The sequence below is a fragment of the Panthera pardus genome, unplaced genomic scaffold (genome assembly GCF_024362965.1).
Source record: "Panthera pardus isolate Hobbes unplaced genomic scaffold, ASM2436296v1 HiC_scaffold_21, whole genome shotgun sequence".
Lineage (NCBI taxonomy): Eukaryota > Metazoa > Chordata > Mammalia > Carnivora > Felidae > Panthera > Panthera pardus.
In genome coordinates, this window is record NW_026526777.1 from 20,678,054 (window position 1) to 20,694,526 (window position 16,473).

A 16,473-nucleotide genomic window follows, 5' to 3' on the forward strand; every position below is an offset into this window, starting at 1 on the left:
ATTAAAAAAAACAAAAGAAAAGAAGACATAATGAGGATAGCCAAAGAGCCAGCACGTCTCACTGTGCTATTAACTTGGAAAATTGTATTCTGTGATATTTTAGAGAGTAAAGCTGAGAAAATAAATATACTATCAAGGCAGGCACACTTTTAAGATAGCCAGAATCACATTCCAGGCAAGAAAAATAGGGAATATCTAAGCAAATTGTTGGAAACATGATTGTAAGATGAACCACTCCTTATAAAGTGCCCCTAAGTTTAGTCTTAAGGGAAATTAAAACATGTTTGGTCTCTTAACATTCCCCTCAGTTTGACTTAACTTTAGAATCCAGGCCCCTGACCTCCCTTTTCTTAGAGCATTTACTTGAGAAATCTTGTAATTATAACTGCAGTCTCTAGAAGTAACTGGTTTTTAAAAGCCTCTTGTCAGTTTTACAACCAGGAATGTCTTTCTCAAGGACCAGAGAGTCATTCCTTTGAAATGTAATCATCATGGTAAGATTGCACTCTGATCTCCCAGTCTCTATGGAAAGTAGGATATTAACTTTGGTGGACATCTTCCTTCAAGTTGTGACACTACCCCTTGTCATGAAGATAGGAGAAAGTTGACTTTTCCTTTGGCTAAGGTCAACTAGCAAACACAGAAGGCCTGCGTTCCTTCACCCCAGCTCTTAAAAACTCCTGCCCTTTGATTCAGTGGAGATGGTATTCAGAATTGGTCTTGCTGTCTCTCCTATTGCTGGAAACAGGGTTGGAAACAATCAGCTTCTGTCTTCATCTTCTTCAGTTCAATTTTCTTCTTTGGCAGGTGAGTTTTGAGGAATGTTCTTCCTCCATAGAATGTGGCTATACAGTAGTGGTGGGAGTTGGCAGCTGAGCAGATAAAACAAGGGCTCAGAAAGTGGTTCTGGAAGAAAGTGGAACTTCTCAAGGATTTAACTGTCAGCCCCAGAACTAAAAAGCAAAAAACAAAAAGAGAGAAAGAGAGAGAGGGGGGACAGGGAGATGATGTACTACTGAGGAAAGGTTGTGGTGAAATGTTCCAGTTCCATGATACTCTGGAAGCTATCAGGTCTCCACATTCCTCAGCAGAAGAAGCACATTCAAAGGTAAACAAGATTTAAATACCAAAAGGGGAGAAGGAGGGGCATTTGGGTGGATTTCAACTCAGGATTTCAGCTCAGGTCATGATCTCCTGTTCATGACTTCAAGCCCTGCCTCGGGCTCTGTGCTGACAGCTCAAAGCCTGGAGCCTGCTTCAGATTCTGTGTCTCCCTCTTTCTCTGTCTCTCCCCCCACTCTCTCTTTCTCTGTCTCTCTCTCAAGAATAAAAAAAAAAAAACATTAAAAAAAATTTTTTTAAAGCGGGAGGTGGAGAGAAAGAGCACAGAAGAGAAGAGGAACAGAGTCTTATTCATTGGAACACAAAGTCTTTAAGGAGGGTGCCTGCATAATGGACAGATTCAGAGGGATCTCAGGGCAGGACCTCAGGTTCACATGGTACCCCTTTGGTTTTATTAAAAGGAAAGGTGGAGAATAAATTGCTGTTCACGTTAGAGGATATTGGATACTTCTTCATTTATGTTCAATATGAGGAATTAATGGTATAAGAATATTTGAATCAGATGTTTTTTGAAGCCAAAAAATAGGAAATTTAGAGAATAAAATAAAACACTTGTTCCAGGTACATAGCTCCCCTCAAGCCTTGTTAAGTTTTAGAATCCCAGCAGATTTCCACTGCCACATTGAGGGCACCATCAGCCAGCATGTCTTGGGCCTGCTGACGGGATTAGCAGTCCCTCTGGGCAGCTTCCCTGTATCCTTTGAAGGAGAAAGAGTTCATACAAGTCTGATGAAACTTATTTTTCTCTTTTTATCCAGTGGTGCTCCTTCTCGGTAGACATGAGGTAATTTCTTATTCAAAACTTTTGTTAAGAATCCTATACAGAAATCTGAATACACAAGCATCACATTTTTAATTTATTCCTTGTTGACTAGAATCTCAAGCTGCCTCCATTCTACACTGAGTCTGAGTGGAGAAAACTTAAATTTGGTCTCTCAACAAACTAAGCAAGAGCAGGAGGAGGAAGAGGAGGAGGAGGAGGAGGAGGAGAAGTAGTTAGCATTCAACTCTCAGTTGAGAGAAAAATGTCCTCAGAACGTCCTGAAGAAATCTGAACCTCCCAGTCTCAGTGGTGGGAGATTCGTGTTTGACCAGAGGAGGGAGACTTTCCCACAACTTAGACAATGCAAATGTAACACCACAACCAGCTTGCACTAGAAATTAATTCACCTAGAAAATATTTACTGAGCACTTAGTAAGCCAAAGCACCTGAGTAGATAGAGAAGATACAGAAGTGAAGACTAACCAGGGAGAAACAATCAATACAACAAACAAGAAAATACAAGTCAGTGATAATTGCTGGCGGAAAATTAAAATTGGGTGATTTGCTAGGAAAGATTTTTATAATTTTATAATTAGATTGGATGCTCACTCGGGACATCCTAACAGAGGGGGAGGTATGTAAGCTAAGAACACAAGAAGAGATCACTCATTTGAAAGTCAAGGATGCGCTGGTATAAAGACCCGGAGGCAAAGAACTCAACTATAGGAGGAATGGAAACACCAGTGGCTCATCCACTGGGGATGAAGTGAGGGACAGTATAAAATGGGATGATGGAGGAATATGGGAGGGTTTCAAGGATAGGAAGAATCCTGATTCAAGGCATCTGTATTGTGGAGTAGGTCTGGACAGCCAGCTCCTGGGGTACTGGGTCCTTAGGAGACCTGGCTAAGTAACAGTTACAACAACTTGATTAACAGATCAAGGAATTCTTCCATAAATGTTTTTGCTAAGCCTGCAATTACCCAACAATTCACAATTAATCCCTTTTACAGCTTGAAAACCAAAACCTAGGTTACATGACCTTATCGAGGCCTCAAAGCAAGTGATTGGCAGAATCAGAATTTGCAATATTTTATGAATTTCCTGGATTTGATTCCTTGGTGAAAATATGGGGAGACCCAAGAAGGGTTTAGGAGACACTTCCTGTTTCCTAGGTTCCTTTTTCTCTTTCTCTCCTCCTACCCCAGGAATGAGCTCCCATTCCAGATTCCTTGACGCTTTCTTACCTGAGTCTGCTCTGTGTTATGATTTGGTCATCGCACGGATTGAGCTGTAACTCACAGTGAGACATCTGCTCCTTCAAACAATTGCTGGAACGCACCCCAGGGAACTCATCCTCAGAGGGGCAACTCTTTATGAGTTTACTTTTTGAAATTTGCTCCGTAATCATTAATTTACACATATCAAAAGGAATAGAAACTTTAAATATAAGTACATTTTCAATATAACCTAAATCTATCACATGTAATATTTTGCATATAAGTATGGTAAAAAAAAAAAAAAAGTAATCAGAATATTTGATTAGAACATCTTAACACTCCCAGTTTACCGGAAAGCCTTTTCGAAGCATAAACTATCCTGCCCATTAGTCCACTTATCCGGGTCATTACTGCTTTTTCATACTAAACACAAAATGTAGCCTCATAAATGCTACAGGACACACTAAAAGCAAGATTGCAAGTTTAGCACATTAAAGATGGAAAACATTGCAAAGTAACTTTCAAACTGCAAGAGTTTCTTTAAAACCAAAGCAAGCTTATTAAAGTCAACTCCTACTTATGATGAGACTGTGTAAGAAAAAAATAAATTGCTCTACTTTCCTTCTGAATAGGAAAAACTCATTTTATATAAGGAACATTCCACAGAGTTTTATTTAACCACATGCATTTGACTGAGTGTGTCTGAAGTACTTCAGCACCTCTTGGTATGTCATCATTCTGAACTCGTTTAGAATTCAGTGAAACATCACAGAGCATAATATATTCATTTGGTAACCATTTGGATGTCACATTTATTCCCATAGGTGTTCAATTGCAATTTGACGTTACTGGGCACTCAGGGAAAGCGTAGCCTTAATTTCTATAGTTGCCCCACTGTTAGAACCCATCCCTCTGCATCCAAATCAGCACATTTGCATGTACAATTTATTCTTAATCTGAGTTTTATATTTTAAAGAATCTCTTTTTCCTGATTATCACGTTTAAATGCAAATTGTTTGATACACAGCTAGTCTGTTACAGCTGTGGAGAAATCTTATAAAGCAAGATACCATAGGTTAGATATAGCAGCAAACTTTATATAAGCTTGTGTTGTTTTCTTTTTTTAAAAAAAAAGTTACATTGTACCTAAATAACATGAGCCTATTTTTGCCATTTTTCCCCCAGCTCAACCCGACCAGGCTGTGTTAAAATATAAATATCCCATAGGAATGGGTCTTAAATTTTGTGAGTTTTGAGGAATGCTATCCTTCACATAGAATGTGACCTCTTCATATTTTAGTGAAAGGAGCTGAGCAATAATACAAGGGTCAGAAAATGTTTCTGGAAGGGTAAAATGCCTCTGGTCTCTGATTCTCAGAGACTGAGCTGCCAGCACAAGAACTGAAAAGTAGGAATGAGGAAGCTGCGGATGAAAATGCTCTCATTCTAAAGATAGATATTAACAGATATCCAATCAGAATTGCAATTATAATCTGTCAAATTAATTCTACAGGGTCATAGTAAAATATGTGTGTATGAGATTAAAATGTTTCCATTATTTATCAGGTAGCAATATTTTTAAAAATCATAATAATTATGACTTATTGTAAATGACAATGTAAATTTCAATCTACATGAACTAAATTAAAAAATACATGTAAAATATATGTAAGTGTGTATATGTGTGTGTTTTATGTAGCTAGAGTGGAATTATTTATTATTAGTTATATAGCAATATTATTCTTAATTATAAAATAACCAACTGTAACTAAGATCTAAAATAAAATCTCAAAAATAAAATCTCACACAGCACTTCAATATAACACTTCTTCAAAGATATTAGATCAAGTTTAAACCCCATTTTAGGGGTACCTAGGTGGCTCAATCGGTTAAGTGTCCGGCTAGTGATTTTGGCTCAGGTCATGATCTCATGGTTCATGAGTTAGAGCCCTGCATCTGGCTCTGAGCTGACAGCCCAAAGCCTGCTTAGGGTCCTTTGTCCCCCTCTCTCTTTGCCCCTCCCCCACTCACTCTATCTCTCTCTCAAAATAAATAAATTAAAAAAAAATAAACCCCATTTTATAGAAGACAAAATAGAGGTAGATTTGGGGGGGTTGTAATGAGGTAAGCCCATAGTGAATAAGCAAGGGCTGACTCTAGGGGGTCTGGGTGACTCAGTCCTTTGAGTGGCCAACCGCTCAGGTCTTGATCTCACCGTAGGTGAGATTGGGCTCACTACTGTCGGTGCAGAGCCCACTTTGGATTCTCCGTCCCTCCCTCTCTCTCTCAGAAATAAACATTAAAAATTTTTTTTTGGAAGAAAGGGCTGACTTCTCATATAATTTTCTTTGGGTTTTAAATATGTTTGGTTGTCCCCAATTCTCAAAGGCAATATATTTTCTACTGAGAAAACAGAATGAAAGACAGTAAATCATTGCTGAATCAAATTAATTTATTCATGTTTTTGTTGGTTTTGTAAAGGCTGAATCGTGAGTGAATAAATGAAGTGTAAACAGATGAAGGCATTGGTAATTACATAGCTCTGGTTTCAGATTCTGGCAGAGTCATCAACACATGTGGAAGGACCCACAGTGCCCTGGTCAACCCTTGACCATTCCCCCTGAGGGAACCTCAGCTTTTATTAACTGACCCTCACCTTAAACCTGAGAAATGCTACTTCCTGAGAATACCGAAAAAGGTCTTAACTAACAAGCAACTGACGTGGCAAATTGTCCGTTTTTAATAGCTTATCAGTCATATAATATAGAAAACAAATGTATGATCATTTAGACTGTATAATTACACCCACTGAGACAAAATATTTTTGGAAAGAAGGTTTGATTTAAGAGAAGTGGTAAGAATAGACTCTTAAAGAATCATGGATTCTTGGGGAGTCTGGGTGGCTCAGTTGGTTGAGCGTCTGACTTCAGCTCAGGTCATGATCTCACAGTTCGTGAGTTCGAGCCCCACGTTGGGCCCTGTGCTGACAGCTCAGAGCCTGGAGCCTGTTTCAGATTCTGTGTCTCCCTCGCTCTCTCTGCTCCTCCCCTGCTCACACACTGTCTCTCTGTCTCAAAAATAAATAAAGATTAAATTTTTTTTTAAATAAAAAAAAGAATCGTGGATTCTTTTTACGTCTACTATTCCTAACCAAAATGTCTGTTTTACCATATGTTTGCAGATCTAATTTTTAATTCTTTTACACTGTAAATCCACCAAATGGTATACAGTTATCACAAGTTCACATCATTCAATACATGAAAGAAAATTTTCTGTTTCACATTTTTCAATGAGAGATATTCAGGATTCTGCCATGCAGTTTTTCATTTGGAATTTTTCTTGACAAACAGTACCCAACAGTATTCCTAAGTAACAGAAGAAGAAATACATTTCAGTGAATTTTATGTCATTTGGAATTTGTTATGACATATAAGCATCTCTGAGTAACTAAATAATAAGCCGACTGTAGAGATAAAAAACATTTTTTCTTGTCTTTCAAGGAGGAATTTTATTCTTTGACCTCGAGATGACTGTCATACCATACTAAAACTTCCAACCTTATCAAATATAATGTTATTGGCCTTAGATGCTATTTAAAACCACTAAAACTTCCTTCAGGTGGGGTAGAAGAAACAGCATTTCTAGCAAGCAGATATTAACCCCTTGCTTAATGAGATTAATTTGTTTCTCTGTGGGTTGGAGATATCTATCCAGAACAATTTCTTTTCAGAGGATTTCTGCTTTATCGGAGATGGCAGACAAATATTTAATCACCCCCTCATCTCTTCTCTTTTTTCCTGACCTGCTTCCTAAGAGGGAAGGACTAGTTGCTGAGCAACAGACATCTCTGAACAGCATACAGCTCCCCACCTCCTTTAGTTGGTAAAATGAAGGTGGCTGAAACCTAACTGAGACATGGGCACCAGGAAGGGGTTTTGGCTGAGCCACCTTCCTCAGGCTGTGACAACATTGCAATCAGTCATGGAGTTTGGCAGCCATATACTTTCACAGCTGCAGAATATCAAATGTCTTGTAATAACGGTTACTAAATTAGAGTGAACTAAACGTTTGGGAGCTAAAAAGAATCAGCCTAAGTCAGAACATTGAATATCTCAAAGAAGTGTTGTTTAGTTGCAAGACAACTTGTGTGCTCTCATGTGGGCTAGACTGGAAAACAGAGCAACATCTAATTTATACATGTTATGTATTTACTTATTTACCTATGTGTCTATTTGTTCATCTATGTCAGGGAGGATATTTTGGTTTGTTAATAAACACATATAACAAATTTCACCTGAACATTATTTATTAGATTTTCCCTGACTTCAATTGTGCTGTCCTGCAATTTATATAATTGATTTTAAATTGAAAGTTCACTTAGGGTTCTAGTAATTAAGATATTTCTTGTTGTTCTCTATGAACAGGAGAGTAGCCTTGTCTGTACTACCCCTAAAATGTATAGAACTTTAGCATTTTTTTTTTTTTTTTTTTTGTCATCAGAAGTAAGTTCCCAGTTCTTAGTTCTCTGGTAAAGTTGCTACTCCACCCAAACTTTAAAACAAATCAGCAACACTCAATAAACTTGTTTTTGCTTGGTTTCAGCACTTAAATAAGTCAAGATTTCATTAAAAAAAAAAGATTTAGGGGCGCCTGGGTGGCTCAGTCATTTGAGCGACTGACTTTGGCTCAGGTCATGATCTCACGGTTCATGGGTTCGAGTGCCGCATCGGGTTCTGTGCTGACAGCTCAGAGCCTGGAGCCTGCTTCAGATTCTGTGTCTTCTCTCTCTGCCCCTCCCCACTCACACTCTTGTCTCTCTCTTGCTCTCAAAAATAAATATAAAAAACATTAAAAAAAATTTTAAAAAAAAGGTTTAGTTTCTTTGTTGAAAGCAAAAAATATGGTAAGAATCTTGCAAAAGTGCTATATTCAAAGCACCTAAAAAAGTGAAGTCTTTGCACACTATTTGCTGAGGCATGAAGCATTTCTCTGAATCACTGGAATCAACACAATAGGAATAGGCACAATAGGCACAATCTGGCCTTCATGGGTCACATAGTCTAGTAAAGCTGACGAGCATTTCTAAAAAATTATCATGTGCTTATTTTTCCTGCATTGTCTGGGTGCTGAGGATACAGCAGTAAAGAAAACAGCCATAATCATAGCTCCCAGGAGCTTACAGTTGCAGCTGGAAAAGACAAACAATAAACAGTCACACTCATATGTCAGATTGGGACCAGTTCCATGAAAGGGAAGGAAGGAAGGAAGGAAGGAAGGAAGGAAGGAAGGAAGGAAGGAACCAATGGAGGGAGGGAGGGAAGAAGGTAACAGCGATAGACAGATGACAGTGCAAGTGGAGTGAGGGACATTATAAGGGTCTGATTTAAAAAGGTAGTTTTCACCGCTGTTGTAATCAAGAGTTTGACTACATTTTTCATGTTTAACCACTGACAGCTTTTAAACCCCATATCTTTCTCTTTCCTGCTTACCCTACATCTGGGCAACCAGTAAGGAAACCCTGTGCATTCCTTCCCTTAGCACTAGTGGCAAGTTCAAGCGAAGTCCCTTCCTCCCACGCCCTCTTCACCATAAACCCGCACCTCACCGTCTAACTGCCCCCCTGGCCCCCACCCCTGCAACAAAGCCATGTGCCTCTCCTTTCCCTCGAGTCATTTTCAGACCACTTTAAGAGAGTTCCCTGCTTTCCCCAAAAATCCTCTTTATGTAAGTAACACATGTCTTCACATCCTCATAATGTTCAAGTTTTGGGTGGGGAGGGGATCCCAGCCTCCAAGGGCAACAGCAGAGTAGCCACTTAGATATTTCAGTTATTCCACATTGTAGGAATTTACAACGTTTAGAGAAATGATTTGGTCCCTGTACATGAACTAATTGAGTCATTACCTGTTTAGTAGTTACTAGTGTTTTAGTAGCTACCAAATATTTTTTTTTTTTAATTTTTTTTTTTTCAACATTTATTTATTTTTGGGACAGAGAGAGACAGAGCATGAACGGGGGAGGGGCAGAGAGAGAGGGAGACACAGAATCGGAAACAGGCTCCAGGCTCTGAGCCATCAGCCCAGAGCCTGACGCGGGGCTCGAACTCACGGACTGCGAGATCGTGACCTGGCTGAAGTCGGACGCCCAACCGACTGCGCCACCCAGGCGCCCCAGTAGCTACCAAATATTAACATTAAAAAAAGACACAGAGAAGTCTAGAATTTCCCCTGAGCACAGCTAGTATGTCCTAAACTCTACCTTCCTGTCTTCACGTTTGTTGTACTACTTTCTTGTAAGTCTCTTAAAGTTTTCATGAAATGAGACTAAATAAGTAGTTTTCCTGGCTTATTCAAACAAAACATCCCTATAGAATACTTGCCCTCATGTCAAGAGATGCCTGAGGAGAGAGAACAAAATCGCAAATATTTATTCCAGATGCAAAACATTCCAGACAAGGGCCCACTGTTCATGTTTTGTTTTTCTCTCCAAACTTTTCTCTTGAATTTTAATTCTTCTGATTACATAAAGAAGAAAGCCTAATGTAGGTGCTAATCTAACTTTAGCCTCTGAGTTCTATAAAGTGTGTGAATCTCACGTTGACAAGGAAGGCACGCTGCCCAATCCACTTCGGAGTCAAGAGTGGTGTTTTGGAGCAGTGGGACTGAAATTCCGAGGGAAGATGGGAAGAGCAAGGGAGAGAATGGTGAGCAGGGGACCCACAGCAGTAAAGGTTCCAGGAATAGGTGGCAGTTAAATCCACGGGGCCTTCTGAGGCAAAGAGCAAATATTTGAAACCTCAAGTCCTGAATCTAAAAATCAAGGGTATTTCCTGAATACTATCCCATTACATAAAACAAATTGACCTCTTTATCTGTAGAAGCTGTAAAGTGCAGCTGTTTCAATAGGAGACACATGGAGTGAGAGAGTTTGCCCTGAGGTAGGCATTTCATGCATTTTTAAAGCAAAATCAAAGTTCTAAAATAAGAACTATAATAAGAGAGAAATGTGGCAGGGCCACTGGGAATTTCTCATGATCCCTCATGTAATTGAACAGCATGAATACAAAACCAGCTGCATATTAGTTGTCCTGACATGACTGTCTTAGCGCCTTTCAAAACAAAATGAATATTCCCCATTATTACTTTACCCTTTTCTGCCGGTTTTATTCTGATTTAACACTTTCACAGTATTTTTTTCAGGTGTCTTCTCTGTATTCAGAATTTTTCTTAACTTCAAAGCAAGTTCTAAGCATTACAGTGTTCCAAGGAGGTTTCAATATTGAAAACATCCTTGCCCTAAACCATAATTATGTAATATATGATCATTGTAAAAACAGAAATTTGTATTAAAATTGGAATCTCCTGCTTGGCTACACAAGCTAAGTGTGAATTTATTTCTTTTTTCCCCATACTCATGATCTAAAAGGAACCCCCAAATTATATCAATTCCAAGGAGTCTTAAGGGACCTAGAAACAGAATAGGCTTTGGACCTCAGTATAATTGTATTACCTGCAAATAAGAAAAAGTACAAGATTATGAACTTATAATTTCTTTTCTTTTTTTGTTAATTTATAATTTCCTGTGTGAACCGAGATAATATGCTCCTATACATGACCACGTCAAACTCTATTCGCTTTTTTGTCCAAACAGAAAAAGAAGCACAGTAAAAGCGATTAGTTTAACATATGAAATCGTGTCAAAGAAAAAACCATATGAAACCTCCCTGTCTCCTTTACCACACTTGTGCGCATAGCTGGATGTACAAGACAATTAAAACCTAAATAGGGATGTTGATATTATGGGGAATTGTCCCTGTCTCCACAGTGAAGCCACTAGAATGGTTTTGTCTTATTGTTACCTTTTTTAACTCTGAAAATCCTGACGTAGGCTCTAATGTTTCATAATGCCTTTTCCATTGAATGTTGTGCCTTTCAAGGAAATAATTAGAATTTTCTGTTGAAACTTTAATTCGCCACTCTTATTCTGACCCCAAAGAATAATCAATTTTGCTTTCTTTGTTTCATATAAATATTCTCAACATTGTACATTCTAATTCCTAGGCCATACGATCTCCCGAGAGATTTTAGAGGAGATTTTTCCTTTTAATGTTGGAGAATACGATATGAATTTAAAAAGAAAAACTAAGGCAAGAATTTTTAGAACAAAGAGTAGAAATTAACTTTGTGGTAGTTTTCAGTGAGTCTCACCCGTATTTTGATTCTCTTCCCTGAGCACCTAAGTCATCAATCAACACTGACAAAATTCTCATGAAATTAGTCATATCTGTGAAATAATGCATATAAATATAAAACAATGAATGGAGATATAAATATATCTTTTTAAAATTTTTTTAATGTTTACTTATTTTTGAGAGAGAGAGAGAGACAGAGTGTGAGCGGGGAAAGGGCAGAGAGAGAGGGAGACACAGAATTTGAAGCAGCTCCAGACTGAGCTGTCAGCACAGAGCCCAACATGGGGCTTGAATTCACAAACTGTGAGATCATGACCTGAGCCAAAGTTGGACACAACCGACTGAGCCACCCAGGCGCCCCGAGATATAAATATATCTTGATAATTATTGCTATGACTTCTACTAGTACTACTATTATGAACCCTCAAATTGTCTAATAATTTACATATCAAACGAGTTTGGTTTGTTTGTAGATGACTACCAAATACCACTCCAAACACAGTCTTTCCGAATGGAAAGCTCCCACAGTGTTTCCACCAGACAAATACATCTACACAGAGGGTCTCCATCGTTATCTCAAGCATGTCTTATACACACTAAATTTGACAACTGCATAAAAGATTATTGCAAATGAGACACACAAAAGGAAGGTGTAGCATCATAGAACACTGCTATATGTGTTCTGTATGTATCAAAAAATCATCTATTTGATGAGAATAGATATCAATTAATAAAGTATGCAAAACTCAGCCAATGTGAGTCTATGTCAATAAGTGCTCAAGGACTAAATCTTGCTCCCCATTATCATTTAGTATGCTGAATTGCCATAAATTTCCTTTACCTTGCAATTAGAATGCAATCTACTACTAAGGTGGTTGACGAAGCAGAATGCAGTGTTGTATGGCCATGAACTGTAAGAATATTAAGATCAAGAGTTTTTTCCCCAGAATGCCAAAAATCTCTCAAGTAGAAATTCAGAATGGTATTTTTTTTAATTCTCTTTCTTTTCTTAAGTTAAAGGATTATATAACAACAACAGCAAATCTGAGTTTGCCAGAAAATGAATTTTTCACTAGCAGTATTTTAATTGGAGGCTGTCACAGTCTATAGACACAGGGCATCCACGATCAAAAGTAGTTGTCTCTCAGGCATGATCACATTCAGCACATAACAGTCATTACATAATTATTTAAAACTAATTTTGGAAATTAAACTAGAAAGGCAACATTACAAGTCATTTTCTCCTGTTCTGATATCTATTGTACTTTAGACAGATATTAATATTACCTACTGTCTTCTTATTATTTTAGAGTTTCACATTTCTGCTTGAATTTTCTATAATATAAAAATATGCCATCAATAAACGTATTCAACTCTAACAGGTCACACCTATTCACCCTACACTTCAAACTTTTCCATATTGTATATACAAAAAAGAAATGTGATATCTCTAATGGGGTATTTAATTACCTACTCTTTAGTTGGTTATTTTTATACACACACACACACACTCACACACACATACACCCCACATAAATACACAAATTAGGATGTCAGAAAAAGCAACATTTTTTAATGTGAAAAACTGAGAGCACTGTTAATACCCAACCATTTCCCAGACCTTTTAGAATTCCTCTAAGACAATTTTGACGGAGATTTTAATCTTAATGACATAAACAAAGCTGCTATTCAATAATTTATTTCATAAAACCAGAAGGAAAGAGAGCAACTGCATGACAGTAAATCACTGCTTGGATCTTAAGTACTACTCACAATAACTAGCCTGGCCATTCTTTATGAGTGCATGATTTCCTTTGAGAGATGCAAATTTTAATTTCACTGGCCTGGCGATCCTATCTTTATAAATCTGCAGATCCCTTGGAAAGATACACATTTTAATTTTAGATGTATGGAGAAAGAAAGCTGTGTACATATTTACTCAAACTCTTGAAGACTTGTAAGACCTTTTAGAACATAAGCTCTATTAATTCAAAATTTATGGTAATAACCTGGATAGAGAATGAACTAAAATTCATCTATGTTCAATCTAGAAAGAAAACAATGTTAAATAAAATATCTATGAATAAAATTTCACCAGTTGATGGATTCAATTGTTTTCCAAAACCTTTAAGTATTTACATTTCATATTCAATACATTTCATAACATGTTTGTAACAATACCAATTCATATGTGAATATCAGGCCTAGAAGTTAATTAATAATCATTCTTAGCTAACATACTAAAGATAATGATGTGAATTTTAGTTGAAATACACATGAAATAATATTTCCTCTGGCTCATTGTTTATAGCACTCATTTCACAATTAATCATGTCCTAACTTAAAAAAAAACAATTTTTATTTCTAACAAAATTTTCTGTTACTTTTTAACTTTTTGGTTTTTTTTATTACTTTTTGAGGCAGGAACTAATTTTTTTTTTTTTAATTTTAACAGGAACTAATTTTTGTATATACACTCCACAACACTTACAAAGAACAAATGTTTGATGCGTCTCGGTGGCTCAGTCGATTAAGCAACGGACTCTTGGTTTTTGGCTCAGTTCCTGATCTCTTGGTTCATGGGTTTAAGCCTCTCATGAGGGTCTGTGCCGTCCCTGCTTGGGATTTTCTCTCTCTCTCTTTCTCCTCCCATTCCCCGCTCATGCTCTCTCTCTCAAAGAAAGAAAAAGAAAGAAAGAAAGAAAAGAACAAGTGCTTATTGATTTAAATTTGTTCCCTTAAATTTTATTAAAATACATAATTATATAATAATTATAATTTAATTTTTATAATTATCATTTACATAATTATATTGTTTTGTATCTAAAGGTTTTTTTTCCTATACATACCACATATACACGGTTTATCTACATATACAATGACTCACTAAAGTTAGCTTTTTGGTTCATTTTTCTTGTAAAAAACTGGAGTATCTTGACTGTTTCATTTGTAAACGAAAAGTATATAATGACTAAATGGACTCTCATTGAATGCTAACCGACTGTCATTGCTAACTAAACTCCATTTTAAATGGAAAGATGGTGAGTGTTAAGCTAACAGCCCAGTGCCAGTAAAATCAGGAACCAAACATAACCCTTCCGATGATCTCACTTCCTGCAACTTTGTATTGGTTGTTCTCCAGTCCAACAATAAGCACGTGAGTTTCTGTTGTTTATGCCTTACACCGGAGCAAATCAACAATGTTGACAATTTAAAGTCATTTGCAGCCATATTACATGTAAATAAAATAGGGGCGCCTGGGTGGCTCAGTCGGTTAAGACTCCGACCTCAGCTCAGGTCATGATCTCGAGGTCCTCGAGTTCGAGACCCGCCTCGGGCTCTGGGCTGATGGCTCAGAGCCTGGAGCTTGCTTCCGATTCTGTGTCTCCCTCTCTCTCTCTGCCCCTCCCCCGTTCATGCTGTGTCTCTCTCTGTCTCAAAAATAAATAAACGTTAAAAAAAATTTTTTTTTTTAAATAAATAAAATAACCAGTCCTTCTAATGTTGACAATGAACTCTAATTTTTCAGACAAGCACTTAATTGGTTGTTTCTGCCTTTCTATATTTCTCAACATGTGTAGCAAAAGGCAACTTCAGGTCTGATAGACAATACCCTCCCCATTTGAACAGTAGTTTCCTAACAGTACTATCAAGCACTGATGATGTCATTTAAAAATAAGCAATTTCTGTTACCTTTTGATCAAGATATTATCTTGGTTTGTTTTATGCAAAATGACCCAAGACAATAACCACAGTCAGGTCCTGTCTACACAAGAAAAAAACAGGTATAATTTGAGATTCGTCTAAAACCAGATTCCATCTACAGCACAGTAAAACTAATGAGAAGTAATTTTAATGAAATAATTACAAATTTTCAAAAAGAAAAGAAAATTTAATGGCACCTGGGTGGCTCAGTCAGTTGAGTGCCTGACTCTTGATTTTGGCTCTGGTTAGGGCAGAGCATGGAGTCTGCTTGAGATTTTCTCTTTCCCTGTATCCCTCCCCACCATTCATGTGCTCTTTCTCTAAAACAAACAAAAAAACCCAAAAAACAAAACAACTACAACAACGACCCAAATTTAACAATTATTGATTGTCCACTATGCAGTCATTATAGAATATGTAAAGGACTATAAAAATTATTGTTTGAACTCAAGAAAAATTAAACAACTTTAAAGTTGGTAGAAAAGCTTGCTAGCAGTAAAAAAATTATAAAAGAGATGTCACAAAATAGCATAAGATTAAATTCAAAAGAGGAAGCATAAGCAATGAGTCAAAAGAGATATTCTTTCATATATGTTCCATAATTAAAATTCATGACCTTAATGTTAGCTGAAAATGATTAATAATAATAAGTCAGGTATTCACATATGAATGGACCCAGAAATGTTTAAAGTTTTCTGAAAACTAAAATATATATTTATATATAGTTATATACTTTTATAATAAATATTATATAACTTTGTCTTTTATATATATAAAATGAATAAATAGAATGAATAATTTTTAACAGCATATTTTGTTACTGAGATTATTTAGTTTTTGGTGAACACTGATACTTTTGGTGAGTTTTTTCTGCAGGGTTTAAATCAAATAATTTTTTATTTAATATTTATTTAAATTATTTCTCCTTAAAAAACTTATTTTGTGGGGGCACCTGGGTGGCTCAGTCAGTTGAGCATCCAACTTTGGCTCAAGTCATGATCTCACAGCCCATGGGTTTGAGCCCCGTGTTGGGCTGTGTGCTGACAGCTCAGAGCCTGGAGCCTGCTTCAGATTGTGTGTCTCCCTTTCTGTCTGTCCCTCCCCTCTCTTGCACCCTGTGTCTTTCTCACTCTCAAAACTAAACATTTAAAAAAACCTTATTTTGTGGAACTTAATTCCATTTATTTCAGCATTTTTTTCCAAACAATCCAAACAGGAATTGTTATATTTAGCCTTCTGGTGGATTATACATTTATTTGCATTTTGGGGCACTAAAAGTAACACTGTAGAATATGGTGTTCTCCTTGACAACAAATCACAGATTCTGTAATAAGTTATATGTGAGGGGGTTTTTTTGACAGAAAAAATCTTTAACCCTTTTTAACAAACTTTATTCTCTATGTTAACCCTGGGATTCCTTCAATTCTGTTATTTATTGTAGTAAGTAAAATTTCCCTCTTTTTTTCATTGCT

General features: G+C 36.9%; 1 long non-coding RNA gene across 2 annotated transcripts in view; it reads left to right on the forward strand.

Annotated features, from left to right (window-relative positions):
- The first annotated feature begins 702 nt into the window (after positions 1-702).
- Positions 703-16,473, forward strand: part of LOC109276559 (uncharacterized) — a 95,101-nt gene continuing 79,330 nt past the window's right edge. For both annotated transcript variants that reach the window (XR_008424549.1, XR_002084725.2), the window contains exon 1: positions 703-807. This is a non-coding gene — a long non-coding RNA (uncharacterized LOC109276559). The remainder of the gene's footprint in view (positions 808-16,473) is intronic.